This window comes from Parus major, chromosome 4, assembly GCF_001522545.3.
Source record: "Parus major isolate Abel chromosome 4, Parus_major1.1, whole genome shotgun sequence".
NCBI classification, from domain to species: Eukaryota; Metazoa; Chordata; class Aves; order Passeriformes; family Paridae; genus Parus; species Parus major.
The window spans coordinates 1,340,039-1,360,898 of record NC_031771.1 but is presented as its reverse complement, the minus strand read 5'-3'; the positions used below and the strand labels follow the sequence as shown (position 1 = coordinate 1,360,898).

Sequence of the window (20,860 nt, the reverse complement as noted above, 5' to 3'; positions counted from 1 at the left end):
CTGTGGGCTGCAGGGGTGCCCTCAATGCAGGAGAGGGGGAGCTTCCAGTGCCCTTAGGGCTCAGTGCATGGCATTCGCCTTGCTGGGCTTTTTCACCAGAGTCCTGAAGCCCTTAGCCTGGGCAACTCAGGATGACAGAGTGAAATAGGGAGAAAGGACAAAGAGGACACGGAGCAGACTTTTTCCTTCTCCTTTCATTTCTTAAGCCATTATTTTGTGTGGACAAAGCAGCAAGTTTGCCAAAACCCTAAGAAATACAGAGTTTTTGGACTTGAGCAATAGTACCATTCTTGCCATAAATCACATTATATCCCATCTCGTTTGAGCTGTTGAATGGTTATGTCCTGCAAGAAGGTGAATGAGGGAGCAAAGCTCCCAAACTCTTCCAGCTCGATCAGAGCAATCAGTATACCTCACAAAGATAATTATTCTGATATAAGGCCTGCTTCTCTGTTTGCAATGTGACCAAAATGCCTTTGAGAACTTTGAGAAATTTAAACTCATGTAATAATACATGTAAACTCATGTAATAATGTCTTTATCCCTCTCCTGTCCAATAACCTCCTTTCCTTTCTTTTACTTTTGGTGAGGGGGAATTATTTTTATTTTTATTTTTTTTTTCTCAGAAGCTAAGGCTGAATTTTGCTTTTTGAAGGCATCTTCTTAGAAAAAGCAACTGGGATTGTGCACAGCTGGCTCTTGAATATGGAGTTTCTACTGAAACTTCCCTGCTATTATCTTGACAATGTTATAATTATCAAAGCCTGCCAATATTAGGTGTGACAGTGAGTGCTCACGGCAGGGAGGAGCACAGCCTGGTCAGCAGAGGAAGGGGGCCACTCACAGTTGTGCCCCCTGTTGCAAAAGCCATAATAATTTAATCTTCTCATACTGGGATCTGCATTTCCTCTGGCCTGTGTAGAGCTGCTGAGTGCCTGGTTTGCCTTGGCCAAATCACAAGGGCCATTCCTTGAGCATTTGCAAGACTTCAAATAGAAGATCATGCTGGTAATGACTTCAGGGCAGGATTGGGGGTTATGTTTTTATGTTTTTGTCCTAGAAAGAAATGATTTAACTATTAAAATGAGGCAAGCTTCTGGCTTTTGCTTGTAGTTCAGTTCAAGGTTGTGTTAAATACATTACTAGATCAACCACTCTCCTTCTTTGCCAGCCTGCTTAGCAGAAAGCAGGGAAGGCAAATCAGCTCAGTGTTGACTCGGTGGATATGAAGTGTCACATACTGTAGCCATTAACTACCAGCTGCATTATCTGGCTATGCATTTTACTTTTTAGCACTGTGTTTGTTCTCCAGTCCATCAGCATATACTAAGATATGTTGCATATCTCACTGTAAAGACAACTTGGCAAATTGGTCCATGAGGTGTTCAATTTCTTTGCACAAATCTGCTTGCTCATAGAGAAATCAGGACTGCCATCTTCCTGGAAGAACTGGCCCTTCCAAACCAGTTGTTACACAACCCTCTGAGTCCTGTTGGGATGTGCAGAGGAGGAGCTGTACAAGGTGAGCTGGTCAAAGCTGGCTGCTGATCATGAATTCTCTGGAGCGTGTGAGCTGCTCCCAGCCAACAGAAAGCACTTCACTGCGTTTAAGCAGATTTAAGCAGAGCACAGCAAACAGAGCCCTGGGCCTGAGCTGCTGTCCTCAACAAGGCACAGATTTGGCTGACTGTAGTATGGAAAGGATCAGTAGCAAATTTTGACTTACTAGCTAAACTAAAGCTATACACAAAAAATCACAGGCAGCGGCTGCTCATCCAAACGCTGTTCTGAGGCATTCTCTCTTCCTCTCTTTGTGCTCACCTGTCTGTATCCAGATTGAGAATATCTTGCAGAGAGTGTACACCTGGAAGTGTTAGAGACAGCTTTGGCCAAGCTCACCAACAAACACAGTTAATTTTAAAGGCAGGCTGGCGATTCCCATGACCACAGGGGTCCTGCCCCTTGTTTAGCAGCCTGGTGGTCCGAGGCATCGGGGTCAGAGTGCGTCTCTGGGGCTGTGTGTCTATTGTCTGCCCTTGCAGCTTGGGCTGGAGAGAAGGATAATGGAGCCTGAGCGGTCCCCGCCGCCGAGCCCTCGGCACTGGCCGTGCCTGGTCGTGAATTATCACAGGGAGCTGCTGACACTGGCTGGCCACCCAGGAGCAAGGGAAAGAGGCCTCTCCCTTAGAACGTGGGTACCGAGAACAAGGTTTGGGTCGAGCCAGCTGGGGCGGCAGGGTTAACACCCTTGATCTTCCTTTGTTGGAAGCTGCGGTATTTTTGGCAAGAGGAAAGCCAGGGATGGGAGTTGCTGCATTTCCCTGGGGCTGACCAGGGTCCTGGCAGCAGGGACACCAACCCCTGTGTATACGAGGCTGGCAGTCATTTTTATAGGAAGGCAGGAGGTGTTCTGCTGCCGCAGGTACATGTCAGATGGACAGTGGGGAGCGCAGACGGGCAGGACACAGGGAGATGGAGAGCGTGGGGAGAAGCAGTCAGAGAGATTTGTCTCTTTGATATGCCTGTTGTCGTGGAGACCGGGAAAATATTTTGCTGTTGTTCTCGTGAGTAGCTGCAGTCATCCATTCCCATTTTCCTTTGGAAGTTGGTGAAGCTACAGCTGGGTACAGCTGGAGAAGAGAGCAGGATGGTGTGGGTTGTTGCTGCTGACTAAGGGGCTGCTTGAGGAAATTGAAAAGCCATATATCGCTTACAGAAAGAGATGATATGCTCTTTTGTACCACTGATCTCAAGCCTTTGTTACAGTCTGAAAACAGGACTGCAGGTAGAAGGCACTTCTTAGCTAGACATGTTTAAGGTAGCCACTGTGGCTGCAGTATCCCCAAATTGCCCTGTTCTGCCCTCAGTAGAGTGGTCTTTTGGGCTTTGTGACTGTGTGTAAGCTGTTCACAACTCAGTGCAGGCTCCTTCTGAGGATAGGTTTCTGTTGCCAGCCATCAACAAGGGATACCTGTACCTTGTGAACCTGTTGTTTTTGGCTGCTGTGCTTGGCAGGACAGCAGGCTAAGGGGCCCTCTGCTTACTGCATGGAGCAGCAGGTTAAACTCACACACTGAACTTCCTCCAGAGGCTGGCAGACTTGCGTTGACCATGAACCTCGCCCAGGTACACGAGAGGGAGCTGCATTCCTCTTGCTGCCTTTGCAGATCCCAGTTCTGGGAAGGCTCAGCAGGGTCTTTGTACTCTCTGGTATTTCCTGTGGCTTTATACTGAGCCCCTGCTTTCTGAGCAGCTGCCTAACATGCTGCTGGCATGGTGGGGGTTAACCGGGACATCACCTCCTGGTCCCACTAATTGTGCTCATTTGCCGTGCTGTGGCTCCCAGCACCATTTCAGACACTCGAGGATGTGAAAAAGATGGAGCGAAACCGATGCAAAGTGGGCTTGAAGTGGCTGCTCTCCTAAATGTCAGCTGCCCAACTAAATATAACCCCGGGAGTAGAATTTATGCTTTGCACTCCTTCGCTTTTTATTGTGGGGAGAAAAAAGCCAGGAGCTCAACGGGCTGTAACTTTAATAGGTCATTCCAGCCAGTGCTTACCTTTACAAAATCCTGCTAACGCTGGGAAGACAATACAGTGATCAAAAGCAGTGATGAGATTTTTTAGCAGCATTAACCGTCATGACCTAGCAAAATGAAAGAAAATGGTTTAACAGAACTGTCAGATCCAATATAGCTAATAAAGGCATGGATAAATGTTTATTACATACCGGAGACAGATCATTTCTGTACAGAAATTGAGGATGACCTTTACTGATAACTCTTATCTGCCTGATATCCTGAATAAGAAAAAGAGAGGGGGAGAGAGGGCTGCACTATTGCTGGTGTTTATGAAAGGTGGCGAAAAATTACCATTTGCAGATGATGGTTTTTAGACAAGATACGGAACTGTTCATTCCACGCAAGGGACTCCAGGCTCTGACCTGCCTGGATCAAATGTAATGAGCGTGTCCAACTGGGGCACTTTATGGAGACCTGATTTACATACATTTTATGTATGTGCACACACACATTCTTGTATGTTTGTGTATGAGTCTGCGTTTAGGGCAGTACCCAAGTGATGCTGCCCTGAGCCGCCTTCCCTCCAGCTGGGTTTCTGTGCTGAGCACCAGTAGCTGAAAACAGACTTCCAGGGGAGGCCACTTCCCAAAAACTCCTGCTGAAACCCAACAGCCAGACCTCTGGAAGAAATGGGAAACGGAAGCCATTTATTTTGAGCTGTAAATGGCATATAAGCTTCTTGAGGCAATCCGCCTTCTCTGTTCCCATTCCATACAAAGCAGCACGTGAGGATTTGAAACACTTGAATTGCCAGTGCTGAACCTGTCAAGTGGGGCTGCAGAAGTCCCACCTGACCTGACAGCCAGGTAAACATGGGAGTAAAGGAGCAGACAGGTCAGCAGGCTGCCTGAAGCACCAGGAATGGGCTAGCAGAGTTCTGCTGTCAGGCAATCAAAGAACAATTTAGATGCAGACTTCTTTCCCCTCAGCCTAGAGTTCAAGCCCCAAAACCCTTGCTTTCCTGGTGTTCTCAGCGTGATGTAGAATTGATATGCTGAAAACACAATTGTAGCCATGAGGGTTAGCCTCTTCCAGCAGGGAGACATCACCAGCTACCTGTCAAACAACTGCCTGGAATGAGATGTGAGTGAAATCGGAATCAGGCCTAGTGCATGCAGTTTATCATAAATAATGCTGTCTCGGTAATGGCTGCAATTAGTTATGAACTTCAGTCATTGCTACCGTTTCCATGTTGGCCAATTATGCTGCAGGAATTACCAAGTAACCCATAGCACATTAGCTCTCTGTACTGCCATTGTGGGGAGGGCTCAGGTCACCGGCTCCTCGCAGGATGAATTAGCACGGCTCTCCCTGCACAATGGTGCTAGGCTGATTTACAGGGCTGGAAGCTGCCCCTTTGTCTGCTGGGGGTGTTTCAGCAGCACGCTGGAATCACAGCTTTGCAGGGGACACTTAGCCAGCCTTACAGGAACAACGGGAAGTGCGTTTTCTCTGGCTGTGCAGGTGGCTTACTAGACTCTGCCAGTAATTCTTAGGTCTGGGGGTGGTTCAGTAATAAGCTGAAATCAGACTTTAAATAGTGCAATTTGAAGCTGGGAAGAGGAACAAAATTAATGGGCTCACCTGATTCTGAAGTGTAAAAGATAAGCAATTTCTTGAACTAGTGCTGGTGAGAGGCTTAAAAGTTCCGTAGGCACCTGCCCTACAACTGATTGGAATGCCCTTTGTTTTGGTTTGCAGAGATGTGTAGGACTGCTGAGGACTTCTGAGGACAGGAGTGCTTGTATTCCTGTGGGGCATCACCTGGCTGTAAGCCTCGGCCAAACAAGGCAGGACAGTTTGTTCCTGCTCCTACGGTCCTTGCCCTGATGCTCTGTCACTTGATTTCTTCAGAGGACAACTGACTTTGCTCTTATGTGAACTTGTGTTCATCAAGTTGTTTGGAAAATACTATCCTTGAGTGCTGAAAGGCATTCCTGTGTTGGCAAGCGTAAAATCCATGGTAGCTGAAGTGTTTGAATACTTCCAAGCTCCCACACCAGGCCCACAGCCACACTGTATTATTTTGGGTGAGAGCTGTGCTCTAAAGGCTCTTTTTGATGAGATCTCAAATTCTGAGTTCTGTTACTCGCATGGGTGCTAAGCCTGTAGTTTGAAGATCTCATACCTGGTTCTGTGCTCTGGGCTTTCAGAAGGAATTGTCTTCAAGCAGAAAATCCTGGGGAAATTTGCAGTTTTGCAAAACTGCAGTTGCAGTTTTGAAACAGAATATTTTGTCAAAATCAAATTTATTTCAACGAGGAACAATCACTCTAATGGCTGAGAAGAATGCAAAGATTCAATGAGGTATGAATAGCTGTAAGATGGTACAATTACCACCTCAGAAACAATATATTTGTAAAGTTAATTCCTCTTGAACATGAACAATCTCCTTACACTTGACCCCTCTCTATTGCCTCTTCCATGCTTGAACTCTCCTTGAACTTTGTAGATCCATCTTGAGAGTATGATATGGCCATCTCTTTTGCATCTGGTTATTTTAGCTCCAATTTGCAGCCCTAAAATGGCAATTATGGTGATATATTGCTCAAGTCACCCGACATGGATGAGTATCGGGATCAGTGCGTTTATGCACAGGAGTAGTGAATGGAGACTACAGCTATGATTTTAAATGACTTGATTAATTCTGAAACAACACTTCAGAGTCCATTACATCCAGCAGGTGTTGGGGTTCAGCCTGCACTCCCATTGCATATTCAGACTGCCTTCCCTCAAACTGCACAAGCATGTCATCTTTATTGCCCCCTCTTTTTTTGTGTGTCCAGCATTCCTTTCCTCCCCCTTGCTCCTCCTTTCAGACTTTTACAGCAGGACAGGAGGGGCAGGTTTGGGATAGAAGTGTCCCTGCTGAGACTGCTGGCCTCTGTCAGTCTGTCCCTTGTCCCGTGGGCAGTACTGCCAGGAGGGAGAAAACGAGAGCACAGCACAGAAATCATCTCAGCTTCAGGGCTGACTGGATCCGGATAAAGCAGGGAGCACCGGGCCGAAAACTCTTGCCATACATCACTCCGTAAGGACAGCCTTTTGTAAGGATCAGTTGTCACGGGGCTTTATTATGTGCTTGTTGCCTTTATTGGAGTCTTTGTGGCCTGATCCCGATGTGCTCTCTGTCTTGTTTCAGCCAGAATAATCGCTGCAGTTTGGGGAGTTCAGCCCAGCAGAGCCGCGAGCTCCGACAGAGAAACAAGACCCTATTGAGGGAGAGCACTGGAACGACTGCTCCGTGGCCAGGGTGCTCCTTCCCATGAATAAGGGGACAAAAGTCTGGGGCTAATGAGAAGCCCGATGCTGGAGTGTTTGTTTTAAAGACAGTGGTTTATTCTGCAGGCTCTGCTCTGGAGGCAAGGGAAATTCTCTCTGGGATCAGGAGTCTCCCAAAGGAAGGGGCTCCTGTTTAGCCTGGTTCTGCAGCTCTTCCCAGCAGAGGTGACAGTGCATGAACCTGCTCTGGAGTCCATGGAAATGACTGGGAGCCTGTCTGTGTCACGGAATGTGCTGCAGCAGGACAAGCACAGTGCTTGGCTGAAGTGTATGGGAGGATCTATTTGGAGACTTTCCTGGGGGATGGAAGGGGTGCAGGGCTTGCCCTAAGGCTCTGTTGGAAAGAATTCCTGGCTCAGACACACTGAGGCAGTGGAGGGATGATCTGTACAGAGCACTGGAGAAAGCTCCTCAGGGATCAGAGGAGAATAGTCCTGGACATCCTGGGGGGGCAGATAAGGAGTTACGTAGTTCTTTACCGTAATTGGGGTTCAGACCCCTGTGAACAGCCTGTCAGGGAAATATCTGGCATGACCTATAAATGCAAAGGTTGGGTTTGGGTTTCGTTGCTTTGGGAAAATAGTTTTTTCTTTCTTATTTTCCCCTTGATATTTATCAGACTTTCATTTCATCTTTAGGGTAGATGGAAAGTAGTGTGTCAGCCAGCAGCAGAGGTGACTGACTCTCTGCCCAGTGCCTGCTCTGTGCTGGGAAAATCATTCCTATGGAAGCTGTACCTGTTCTGTGCAGTCTCCCCACTCTGCACAGCCTCTCCTCCCACCCATGCCAGCGAGGAGGCTCCTGCAGGGGGGCTCAGGCAACTGTGAACATTCACTACAACACCCAAACCAGGGATTATTTATATTCCAAATCCCATTTTTCAGCACTGTCAATTTTTCCCTTACGGGCAAACGAAAAGACAGTTAAAGGGACTTTTGGTGACATCCCCCCTGTTTAATGAAGCTTGGAGTTATGGGCAAGTGACTCGAAGAGCCGTTATTATCTGCATGAGCGGGCGAGGCCGAGGGTCCAGCAGTGTGCACAGAGCTCCCACAAATGTGCCCATTGATCATGGCTAATCAGAGCACCCGGGTCAGGGGGGCTGCAGAGATGGAGAGTGCTGAAAAAGCTGACAAATGAAGCAGCAGAGCTTTGGGTTAATGTGATATTCAAACAGAATGAGCTATTCAGTTTCTTGGGAGCTTGTCACTTTTCTTTTCCTCTGACATTTTGCTGGAGACTGCAATGGGGAGACAGGGGGAGTGTGAGAGTGCATGAGAGAGCAGTGTCTTAACTGGGGGTGGGGCAGAAGGAAGTCCTTCAAGTGGTTCTAAAGAGCAGAAGGGAAAGGCACGAGGGAGGGCAATTCTCCTGTGTCCTCCCCACTTTAATTTTAGAGTAGAACACTTTTTGGTTGGTTTTTTCAAAAGGTGATACTGCTTTGGAGCCTTTGTAATTTCTGCATCCAACACTGATTTGTTAATTGGCAAAAAACCTGCTCAGGCTGGAGTGTAGTTCAAGAGGAGATGTTTGGGGTGCTCAGGCCCAGGCTCAGGCCAGAGCTGTGCTGTCCCCAGGGCTAAGTTCAGCACTGTAAGAGGCGAGGAGCTGTGTGGGATGCTGATATGCTTGCTTGCTTGGTTGGTTGTTTTTTCAGAAGCACTGCATGGAAGGCTGCAGGCAAAATATATGTGTCAGAAGCAGCATTATTGCTTTACTTGGGCTTCTTATGACTTTCTGGTTTCTTAATAATAAATGCCTCACCTGAGGGCTTCTAAGTATCTGTTAAAAACTCCCTGTATCTCCAGCACTTTGCATGCTGGAAGCCCGGCTGGAAACACACAACAATTGTACTTTAAGTGGCATAAATGGTATCTTCTGGCTCCTGTGTGGAACAGAGCAGACGACAGGTTTGGGGTTTTACTCTGTCATCCCTGCAGGGCAGCAGTGGGGCTGAAGGTCCCTGCTCCCAGCTCTAGGCTCTCACCAGAGGAGTGGTTGGGTTATAAGTACAGTTAAGGCTGGTGTATGCTGAAGAAAATAGCACCTCATGCTCCAGGGAGCACTTAGCAAGAGCCTGCCTGGGATTAACAGCTGGAGAGATTTATTTGGTGCTCTCTAGGTTAGAGGGACATAACGCTCTAAGGAGTGAGAGAGCTTTGAGGAATGCAGGGTCAGAGCTCCTGGAAAAGCTCTGCCGGTTCAGTAATCCTGTGGGCACGCAGTGCTGAGCTCAGCTCCTGGGAGTGGGCTGCCCCAGGAGAGCAGGAGATCCTGGGAAGTGCTGCACAGCTTCCCAGGGAAAGTGCAGCTAAGGACCACGCACTTGTACTCAACAGCTTGGGCCATCCCTTCTCTGTGCAGCTGTTGATCAGGAAATCATCCTTGAAAAATTAATCAGATTTTACTTTTTTAGTGGAGTTTCAAGCCTCTCACAGAACTTTGATTTCTCATGTTTTAATTTGTTTCTCCCTACTCTGTTTCCTAAGCATTTTCTTCTTCTTGGAAAATCTGGGAGTTGCTTTTTTCCTGACTTGCAGTTACTTCAGCATTTACAGGGGGCCCTGGAATGGTTTTGCTGTTCCATTCCAGATGCAAATAACTCAGAGTCCCCCAGCAGGACATTGCAGGGCTTGACCAGGAGAGTGTGTGAGCTTGGCAAGAAGAAAACTGTTACACCAGCACTGCGGGGAACAAGGAATTTCTCTTTGCAGGCTGCTCCCTGGAATAGCGTCACCATGAAGTTGGAAGGAGAAGGGCAGAGTGAGAGGAGGAGAGGAAGCACATGGCTGTTTGCCTGGTGCTTCTGGAGTGCATGACAGCTCCGGTTCAATGGCGCTGAGAGCAGCCTGGTAACGTCACCAGGCTGGAGGCTGCAGCCTCTAAAGCTTGGGACAGCACAGCTGACATGGAGCTGACAGGAATGTGTAAGAGCAACAATGCATAACGTAGCAAAGCCCTGAATTTCTTTTTCTCCACACGCTGCAAAAAGCACAACAGATGGAAGGAAGACCTTGGGGAAACAGTCACGGAGCTGGGGCTCAGGACATGGGAATTCAGCCACTGGGGTGGTACAAGACCAGGGATAGGCAGATGATCTGCCTCTCCTTTGTTTTGCAGATCATTTCACGATGTTTTTCTTTCTCCCCATCTGTTTTGACTCTCAGGTCTTCGGGGCTGACACAGTTTCATATTATCTCCCTTTTTGAGAGGAGCATTTCTTCCTTTCTTCCAGCATGAACCTGTCCTGAAGTACAGAAGAACAACAGTGACTATTTGTTAATGCCGACAGCAGAATTATTTAATCTTCCCCTGCTCTAACCAGTCCTGCAGTCTGCTGCTGCCTGCCATGTGAGGTACTTGGCAACATTCTTCTACAACAAGCTCTCTCTCCTCATCAAGCTTCTGTCTCAGAGATGCATGTGAAGCATTTCAGTTTTTTCGCCCTTTAATCAGAAGCCTGACCTGTTCTGAACAGTGCTCAGCTTATGACCTCTTCCCAATAAACAAGTTTCAAACAAGCTGCCACATCAGATTTTGTGCAGGAATGACTGTGAGACAGCAAGGAGAGCTGATCATGCCAAATAGCGCTCTTTGGGCCAGACCTCGCTCTCCTTCCCCGCAGGAATTAATTTACATTCTAGGAAAAGCACAACCATCTCACTGAAAAGAAATTATATTATTTCTCCAGCACCGAGAGATCTGCTGTGCGGTGGAGAATGGAGTGTATTTAATTAGGCAAAATATTCCTAGTGAGTTGTCCCAGGATGAACACTGTCCAGGGCACTTTGTTCTGCTGGAGTTATGCGTGATTTCAAGGGTGAAGGAAACACCACAGTCACGTGGGCCACAGCTCCTTTGGTCACAGAGTGTCACAAACTCCCTGACACTCTGCTCAGGCTGTATGCTGGAGTCTCAGAAGGAGGCAGTGTGCGAGTGGGGAGCTCAGTAGCTTAGAGCTGGGTCTTGGTGTTGAAAGGTCTCGGTGTTGAAATTATTTTGGATTTATTTTTCCTCTCCTTTGTTCCTTTAATCATAATAATCAGTGGAACTAAAGAAGGAAGAAAATGGTGATTTTATTTTTTTTGGTGAACTCAGTCATTTTGATCAAAACTATTACCATCTTTGGGACACTTGCTGGCAGCTTCAACAAGAGATGCTGAGGGTGGGTGAGTGAATGACTGGGTGACACTCACTGTGTGGGCAATGGGTGCAAATGCAGGTACATAGACAGGATCCTGTGCCCAGAGTTCCCTCCTCATCCCCAGGCTCTGTTACTAATAACTCCTTTCCCTGCTGCTGAATGCACATTGCCCCATTTTCCCTGGCAAAGGGGAAAAGCATCCTGAGACTCTGCAGTGCTGTTCTCTGCAAGGGTGGTGTCCCAGAACAAGGGTGCCAGCTGGGGCAAGGTGTAAATATTGTCCATCAGAATCCCAGTTCCCTTGTGTTTGAACAGACACTTGCCTGCAATGTTCTCTACTTGCTGAGCTGGCCACTGTGTGAGTTACCTGCATTGCCTTGGCCTGGGAAGGGCAGGAGCAATGGGAAGGATTACAGGTAAATATCTCCAGCTGTGTCACAGCTGGGTGCTGGCTTCACTGTGCAGCTGAGCTCTGTGCACACTGCAGGGACCCGTGACAAACAGTGATGAGGCTTTACCCCTCAGCTCCACAACCCAGCCTCCAGGACGTTTGTTTGCTGACAAATACGGTTTTTCAAACTTCATGAGTCTGCAATGTTCATGTAACACTCAGCACACTCAGGCTCTCCAGACATTCCATGGTCACAATACAATTTTAAAAACAACTTGTTTTTTTTAAATTAGCCATGAGTACTTGGTGGTGGGTGGTTCTTGAACACCTTAGGGTGTGTTTGCTGTTGATAAGATTAAAATAGGATAAAACAGTTCTTCGAGACTTCCTAGGGTTTAAAAAGACTTGGTCTGTAGTTTCCCTCCCCTGGACTTGAGAGTTTAAAAGGGGAAAATGCTTCAAAACATCTTGTAGTTGCCCTCCTGAGTCATAAATATTTTTCCCATCACTTCAGTTTCATTATCTCTTATTCCCAAGAGAAATAATATTCAGCAGTGAAAGCCAGGGCCAAGCCCTTTGCTAAGAGGTCAGGGACTATAAGAGCAGCATCCCTTGAAATAGGATCTGTGGCAGGAGACCAGGATACAGCAATGTTTGCTTATTTGCTCAGTTTCATTTTGTTTTTTGGGTTTTGTTTGGTTTTGGTTTGGTTTTGGGTATTTTTTAAAATATTTTTAAATTTTTTTTTGTGTGAAATGGCTTGGTTTGGTTTTTTGTGTGTGTGTGAAAGTACCTGTTTATGCTCCATGTGAAATATTCACTGTTGTCTTATTTACAGGAATTTTAAATGCCGTGGCACCCCTGCTGCTGCCAGAGTGACAGCCTGGCCCGGGCCCCTCGCGGTCAGTCGGACAGCTTGGCTCACACTGTGACTCCAGCACAGCCAGGCACGCCTTGACCTCTGTCATCTGCTCCTCTCACAGGCTTTGCATCTGCACTAGCTCCTGAGAGGGTTCTGCTCCAGACAGCAGCTCCAGCCACGGAACCAGCGCCGTGGGCCCACCGGGACCCGCTGGCACCCGGCACACGTGGGCCAAGGGCCCGAGCTTGGCACCCCCTGGCACCCGGCACAGCTCGTCCTGTGTGCCCCTCTGCCGTTCTGGGGAACATCTGACTGCTGGAACTGCACCACCAGCCTTTGGGAGATGGCCTCTGCTGCTGGGGAAGCAGTTGGAGTGTTTATCGTGGCTTTAAGTTGAAATGGGACATTCAGATTAGATACCAGAAAAATGTTTTCACTGTTTGGGCGCTATATATAAATATATATATATTTAATTCCATTTGTGAATCCAGGCCACAGGGCTTCAAGGCTTCCTTAGGCTTCCCTTGTGTCAGTTCCTGTACTGCCTTCACTTTGTTTATTGATCTGAAAGAATCTGTCGTGCTCTAGTACATTTCTAGTCTCAAACATTAGGATGAGGAGAAGGTCGGGGATTTTATCCCGCCATTTCGCGCCGGGACTGACCAGCAGGGGGCGCGCACTTGCCCCTCACGCCCCCGTCACGTGGCCTTGGAGCCGAGGCCACGTGCAGTGCCCTCAGGTGCTCGGCGGGAAAGTTCTGCCCTCAGGCACGCGCTGCTCCCCTCAGAGCGCGGCGGGAAAATCCGGTCCGGTCCGGTCCCTCAGAGCTCGCGCTGCTCCCCTCAGAGCGCGGCGGGAAAGTCCGGTCCGGTCCCGTCCCTCAGGACGCGGCGGGAAGCTCTGGTCCTGCACATCCCGTCATCCCTGGGACTCCGGCTGTCGGTAAGAAGGCTTTACTTGCTCTGGAGGGAATTGTTTCCTGGGACTTTGAGCCGCTGAGGGGTGCCTGGCCTGGGCTGCGGCTGCCCGCGGGATGGGAGTGTAAGCCGCAGTTGCTTAAGCTCAAGAGACGGTCCTGTACCCTTCCTGCTGCTACCAGTCTCATAGGCTGGGTTTGAGAAAAACTGTGAAAAACTTTTTTGCTGTGTTGGGAAGCAGATGGGTTTGGTTCCAAGGGGCAGCGCAAGGATTTCAGGCGCTGCCCCAGGCTGGAAGCCTGTCTCACTGCCTAGCTGGGGAAAAAGAGATTTATGTTCCTTTGCAAAGTATGTGGATTTTGCCTGATATTGTGCTAAAAGGTTTAAGTCTCAGTTTCTGGAGAAGTACGTTTTTAGTTTGTATTTCTTTGTTGTGCTTTCAGGTCGGTGATGTTTGTGCTTAAGGAGCTTTTCCTCTAGTGTGCTCCTCAGATATTTCCGTGTTACGAAATAGGTTTTTCTCTTAGTATTTGTTCAGTTTATCAGTATTATGTGTATAAACGTGCCGGGGAACGGGTTTCTGCCCTGTGTTCCTTCCACTATTACTGTTTGTTAAGACAGTGGTAACTCAGTAATTCGGAGCAAGTATGTGCATTAACGTAGTAATGTTACATTAAGTCTACCGGGTTTGCAACTATCTACACAAGTTGTCTATGAAACCTATTGTGCAGTGCTTTCTGAAGAAAAGGAGTGGTTCATGCGGTTTTTGTTGGTGGATATACAAATCGTTGAGGCTCTTGGGGTTTTTTTGTTGGATTTTTTGTTTTGTGGTTTTTTTACGTAGCTTTATCCTTTCATTGTGGTTACTCAGCTGGCAGATGGATTAATGCATTAAGTGGAGGTCGGGTAGCAGAGGGCGTGTGGAGTGCACTGTTAGGGCTTCTCTTCCAAGCAGTGCTTTGTTTTAACCATTACCCACGGCTGTGCCCCGCTCGGCTGCCTTTGGTGGCGACATTGGGGATGAGCGCAGCGCTGCTGCGGCGGGTGAGAGCTCCCCCAGCTGCGCCGAGTTCGCATGATGATAATTACTTGAAAGTATGCACCTGTGAGAGCCATTTATCCCAGGCCATTTACAGGTGTTCCTGCTTGTTGTGTAGTGTGTTCTAGCCAGCTTTGAATGCAGAGGTTAAAAATCAGCTCTTAACTGCTGGTGACTTGTATCTCACCTGTATCACAGCTTGGTTTCAAGGAGGATCAATAGCTTTAAAAATGTGAGGATTTAGTAAAAAAAACCCCAAATCTGCATTAAACCGCCAACATACAACAGAACCTGACTTTACCCTGAAAATACAGCATCTTGGTTCTGGTGCTTGTAGTCTCCAAGGATGATGCTTTGCTTGCTCTCGGGTCTTTAAAAAAAGAATTGGTTTCTGGCTGACACTAAAATGAGCAAATGTTTGGAGTTGTTGGTTTCGTTCTGATTATTTGTTAGTTTTTGGTTTGTTTCTTGTTGGTGTGGCACAACAGAAAAAAGAAATTGAAGCCCTGGGAGCACTGGGCTTTCAGGTGCTCCTGAGGAAATGGAGCCCCTGTGTGTTCTAATGTGTGTAACAAGGTCTTCTTCTAAAGATTGGGAAACAGTTGCACCTGCTCCTCAAAGAGCAGGCCTTTAGCTGGAAAGGTTCTTTTGCTGTCTCAGCCTCTCCACATATGGAATATTTGGGGCTCAGTAAGAGCCACATTATTAGGAAGGGGCTGCAGCACTAGTTCTTCACTGGCAGGGAAGCAGAGGCCTGGGGAGGCAGACAGCAGCATGTTTTGATACTGAGCTTTGGAGCAAGGAAATAATTATGACTTTATCAGTTAAGTGTCAGTCATTCTGTCTCTCGCTGTTTTGACATGTTCAATTCTAGTGACTGGTGGTAAAAGCACGAGAGTGTTAGGGGGGTTTGAAGGGAAAATTTTAATAGAGGGAAGCAAGGGGAGAAAAAAACCTGTCGAAGACAATTTCTGGCAGGCAGTTGGGTTCCTGGTGCAGACAGATTGGCTGATGTTGATTGTTGACAGCTTCTGCAGCTTGCTAATTACAACTGTAAAAAATTCAGGTGAATGACAGGAACTTGAAATGTTAATTCTGCTTTTATTATTTTGCAGCTGCAACTGTTAGTTGGCTCTTGCTGTAATTGATGGACACTGCCAGTTGCTTAGACAGATGGGAATTAATACTGGTGTTCCCATTAGAACTCGCCATCACAGTCACGTTGGCTTTGGTCTCCTGCAGTGGGTTGATGTGTGCAAGAGAGTACGCGAGGAAGGAGCGAGCATGGCTCCTGCCTGCAGCACTTGACTTCCAGGGTATTGGAGCCATCCATCCAGCATAGAGCAGATGAGCTGCTTGCCAGGTTAGTACATGCAAGAGCAGGCCCTCTGTTTGCCCTGAACTTCTGGAAAAGGTTTTATGTTGATAAATATTGCCATAATAGTGTAGGACTCTTAAGACTTGTGTTAAGTTTTTCTGATTGTTCCTCATCAGAAATGCAGCTGTCGTCTTGGCTGGTGTCTCTGAATTATAGTCACCTGCACACCATGTGAAAATGCTAGAGGTAGGGTAAGTAAAGCAGTTAATAATGTCAAGTAGCAGAGGAAAGCTGCAGCAGATCAGAGTTTTTCCAAAGTGGTGGGGTAATCTTGTAGGTGGAAGAAACAATGAAGAGGGTTGTAGTTGTTTGACTGACCTGCAAGCGGCCCTGCTTTCCAGATGGGTAAAATCCTGGTCTTCAAGTAGGGATTTGCTTCAGCCTTGGAGGGTTGGGTTGCTGAGGAAAGAAGTGGCTTGTTTTGTCCATCTGAGAACTTGTTCCTTTGCAGATGTTCAGGCTGTAGGAGTGAAGCAAGTCAGCACGTGCAGAGAGCTTTTTGTGTGGGCAGGGAGCTGCAGAACTGTCGGTCCAGGTTGCTCAAACCTTAGCTGGTTTTTGACCAGCAAGGTAAGTTAGTAAATTCCAAGCCCTCAGAATCTTGCCCTTTTTTTTTTTTTAGCAGCTTGCAAAACACATGGCTTTGAGATGGTGAGGAAAATGCTTCTTTGCTGGACGCTGAGAGATTGCAGTGAGTAGGACTCTGATCCGCAGAGGTGTCTGTGAGCTGTAGATGCAGGTATGCTGACAAAACAGGTGGGTGCTCAGCTGGGAGTGCCGATGTCCCTTTGTGCTGGTTTGTTGGTTCCATGCAGGGCAGGTCATGCACACACAGTGCCCTCTCCTCCTCCCAAGTCTCCTGCCATCAAACCCATGCCTGATGCTCAGACCCAGCAGGTCTGGCTGCTCGCTCAGCCTCGGGGCTGAGGTGTGAGCAGTGCGTGGGAGCCCCTCCCCGAAGCCAGCCGCAGCGCCGTGGTGCGCGTGGCTTGACGCTCAAGGTAGGAGCGTGTTGCCCACTGCTATGCCAATTACTGGATATTAATGGCAGGATAGCGTGCATATGCCTAAACTGGGAAGCAGAAGGTTAATAGACGAACAGCACCAGAAGATCCCATTTATCAGTTTCTATTTATCTCTCCTTGGGAGGTGGCAGGTTTACAGTAAATACCTTCTGTCCTCCTAATTTCCTAATGATGGGGATAATGATGGAGAATGGTGAAGTCATTAACTGGGACAGCCTCTGTGCATCACTCTGTCAACCACATCTCTCCAAGACCTGCAATGAAAAGTGATAGGCCCCAGCTGTTCACCAGATTCTGTTCCCTTCCCCCTTCCCCATGCTCAGCCCCAACTGCAGGCTTAGCAATTAAAAAACAAGGGGAAAAAATGAGACCCAAAACCTGAAAGACAAAAGCCAGTCCCTTTCTCTGCTATGGCAACGATAGCCTAGTCTGCCCTGTGCTTGGGTGTGGGTTGGGCCCCATTCCAATGCTCCCAGTTAAATGTGGTGGTATCCCCGGGCTGGATGGTGTCATTTGGGCCAGGTGCGCGGTCCTGGAGGGAGGAATATGAGCTGGCATGAGTGGAAGCCAGAAGAAGGTTGTGCTTCTGGAGCAGAGGCACTGGGTTTCCTTGGTCTTGCCTCACGTACTTGCCTTCAGTGGAAGAACCTGTTCAATGCCTGTAAAAACGGCACCAGTTCTCTGTGTCTGACTCTGTGTGTTGGGTTACTGATGGATTTTGGGGTTTACCAATGGTCATGTGGAACTGTGGGGGGTGCTTTGGTTCTAGATCCCGCTTCACAGGACAGGAAAGCGTTCCTGAAAGAGGACCCGAGGTTCAAATGAAGATGGACGTAAGTAAAATACTGCTTTGAAAAGATGTTTTTTTTTTCCCCCACAATGATGTTTCTTTGTTAGTGACTCTTGACCTTTTTTTGTAATTGTTTCACATTTGGACAGTGGCTGGGAGTTGATGACTGTTTTCAGAGAGTTAAGAGTGGTTTGCCATTTATAGCAGCCATGTATTAGTCCAGTGAGTGCCTGTGATTGTAGCCAGCCCTGTTTGGGGCGGGCTGTGGCCTGGAGTACCACGTGGCAGAGCCACCCAGCTATCCTGCGGGGTGGTGCCTTTTGGTCCTGAGTGCCTCTTGCTGTGCCTGAGAGTCTGGCCTTCTGCCTGCATGAGTTCTGAAAAGAGAGGCCTGCCTGAAGTGAGCTTTTCCTGTGCATCCACGGTGTGCTGCGCTCATAAAAGAACTCTCAAGCTGTGGGAGCTTTGTGTTAGAAGGGTTCATTAACTTTCAAATGTTTCAATTGAGAAATTTTAGAGCTCTCAGCATAGACCAGGGTGGCCGGCTCAGCCAAGAGTGTCCCCTGACAGTCAGGTACAGATGTGATTGCTAGTCAGAGCACCGTAAGAAACCTAATAGTGTCCCAGCAAGTGTCATACTTGAGCTGGAAAGGATTAAACCAGATAGCCCGGAGACGCTGTAAATAATTTTTATTGGGCTTTAAGAACTAGGGAGACAAGAGGAGCCTTTACCTTGTAGCTTGCTAGGAATTGTGCCTGCAGGGCTGCGGAGTGTGTGCACTGGTGAAAGAAAGGATTCTGGGACTGGTCTTAGTCTGAGCAGGTGCTTAACTGTATTCCAAAGTGCCTTGGGACAAGGTAGATCGTGGTGGTACAAAGGGATGTTTTTCTGGCTGATGTCTCTGGTGTGTGAACACAGAGACATGAGGAATGAAAGGCAATGGGAGACTTTGCTGTTTGGGGGATGTGATGTTAGCTGGCTAGCACATGAGACAAATGGAGTGTAAATGTTCCCTAAACACTTCCTGCTGGTTTATTTTCAAATTCTAGATGCTTTTTTTGGCTATTCAAACCTACTGAGTTTGTTTTTTGTTTTTTGTTTTTTTTTATTCATGCAGAGCTGTCTGCAGAGGAGTCTTCTTCTAAGGGAGTAGAGTTAAGTTGAACACCTCTGGTATCACTTGGCTAATAACTATGTGCGTCCGGTCACAAATTTTGAGGCCAGGGAAAGGGGAGTTTGATTTCATGCGGAATAATTCAGGACCCTCTGTTTAACCTTGTTATCTTGGCATAGGTTTAGGGGCTGATGTTTGACCCTAAGTCTGGCCTCCAGCTTTGTTTTAGACACGTGAGGAGGTGCCAGTTGAGTGGATTCCAGCCACCCTAGGACAAGCTGCAGGGGCTCCTTGATGGTTTTGCAATCTTGTGACCCTTGCTGGATTGTTTCCTGGCCAGCTGGCTTTGCTTGGGTTCTCCCAAAAACAGGCTAGCCCGGTGTTCCCAGTGAGGCCAAGCCTTGTGTGGACTGCAGCCCTCCTGTGTTGCCATGGTTCCCATAGGAGCTCCTAGCCAAAAGTTAGAATATTCTTGGTTGCTCATGTCTTAACTTGCTCTGGTCTGTCTATTGCAAGCCCAGTGGTCCAGGGATGAACTCTGTGCTTTTGTTTCTGTGGCCAGCATGTCTGCTTTTGACAGCTCAAGCTTGACAAAAACCAGGCTAAATAGAACATGTGATATTACACAGCTGTTGGTTTCTAAATAAGGAAAATCATATTAGTCCCTCTATAAGCAATCTGTATGGTAATTTCAGGAAAACATGATGTGGCTGTTCTCCCTGAGAAGAAGGAGCTGATAAATCTTTTAACATATGTAAACTAACTGTGTAGGGAAGACATCGGAGTCTAGCAAGCAGGAAAGTTTTACTTCAGTTGTGTTTGATGGGAAAAATAAAGGCAGAACCAACTGCCTATCACTGTGGAAATTTGTTTGGGTAGGACAATATCTACGGCTCCAAATCCTGAGGAGGATGGATGCTGTTATAGATATTGCTGGTCAAGTGAAAGAAATGTCACTGGAGCATTGTAATAGCTATCTGAAATAATTTTTTCAATTATGTGTAACATGCAGCAGTGGATGACTTAAGAAGTTATCCTATCTGACAGGACAAAGGCAGCAAAAATGTTAGATTTAAGACCATTTCTAAAGGTGCAGGATGTACATGCTAACCCTCTGGCTATCGAAGGTTGAAAGGAAGCAGGAGCGGCTGTTGGCAGTGAGCATTTAGCTCTTTAGAACTTGCCTGACTGCGTCTGGTTCTGGCTGCTGCATGCAGCCACAGCTTCCAGAGGGAAGCGTAGCCATGCTTCTGCAGGACATTATGGATAAACCTAATGTTTTACATGGATTTCATTGGACTCTGGCTTCCAGAAGAATGGTGTAAAAGGAAGCTGTTAATGGTGTTTTCCTTGAGTAACTGAATTGTTCCTGCCTCTGCTGGAGGAGGCACATGCTGCAAGTGGCAGTGCTTATTGGGGCTGCTCTGTACTGCTCAGTATGAGAGAACTCATTGCCAGCTGTGGGGAAATGTGAAATACAGACAGGGGGCAGTTCAGTAAGATGATGATGGCTGTTTTAAGGAGAGGCAGCTGGGTGTCCAGTGTATCCCACTGACTGCCTCAGCTCAAAAGCAATGTCCAGCGCTCCGTTTGCTATGGCACTAGGGTGTTTAAAGGAAATTCCAAGAGCTACAGAGAGTCCTGGCCATCCACCACTTCGGTCTTCCAGAAGACCTGTTGTGATTTGTTTTGCTATGAAGGAACCTCCCAGTTGCAGGTGTCAGAACCCGCACAGTATGAATCTTCCCCTGCTGTCCTTGATATTGACTCTTGAAAGTCTTATGATAAAGAGCTATTAACCTCTGGTAAAGAGCTAAGCTTTCACTGAGTTGTATTTCATTTGCCATTTTTACCTTTGATACGGTATTTTCCTTACTCTGCATATGTCTTTCCCCTTCCCATTTTTGCTCCTGCTGGCAGAGAAAATCTCTGCAGTTCTGTCTTGCTCCCATTTTTCAGATAAAGCATTCATGATACCGAGAGCTCCAAGCTCAATGGACTGTGTGTGTAGCGTTTTTGGGGTAACCGCTGTTAGAAATGGGCAGCACTGTGGTGCAGAGCTCTGCCTGTCTGTTCCCAGGGTTCTCACTCATGGAGTGTGTGCTCACATACCCCGTCAGCTGCTGTTGGCTTGGCTGCCTACACAGGCTAAATGCAAGGCCCCCAGTGAACATTTCTGTCACTTTTGCTGTTCTGGCCACTTTGCTTAATCAAAGAGCTGGAAGGAAAGCTCTCATTAGAGAGGCTTTCTCAGTTGTACAGAAGCCTCTGCTTTGCTAATTGAGGCTTTAGAGAGCTCGTGCTTCTGGTTGGGGTTGGTCTGCTTGATGTGAT

The 20,860-nt window shown here is 47.5% G+C and overlaps 1 long non-coding RNA gene across 2 annotated transcripts in view; it reads left to right on the top strand.

Annotated features, from left to right (window-relative positions):
* The window catches only part of LOC107202915, a 49,762-nt gene extending 29,224 nt beyond the window's left edge, over positions 1–20,538 (top strand). The window contains exons 1-4 of one of the 2 annotated variants that reach the window (XR_004497114.1): positions 6,447–10,221; positions 12,239–13,204; positions 15,334–15,581; positions 16,219–20,538. This is a non-coding gene — a long non-coding RNA (uncharacterized LOC107202915). Of the gene's footprint in view, positions 1–6,446; positions 10,222–12,238; positions 13,205–15,333; positions 15,582–16,218 lie in introns of those variants that run through there. The other variant, XR_004497113.1, reaches the window with a different exon arrangement.
* Positions 20,539–20,860: the final 322 nt, after the last annotated feature.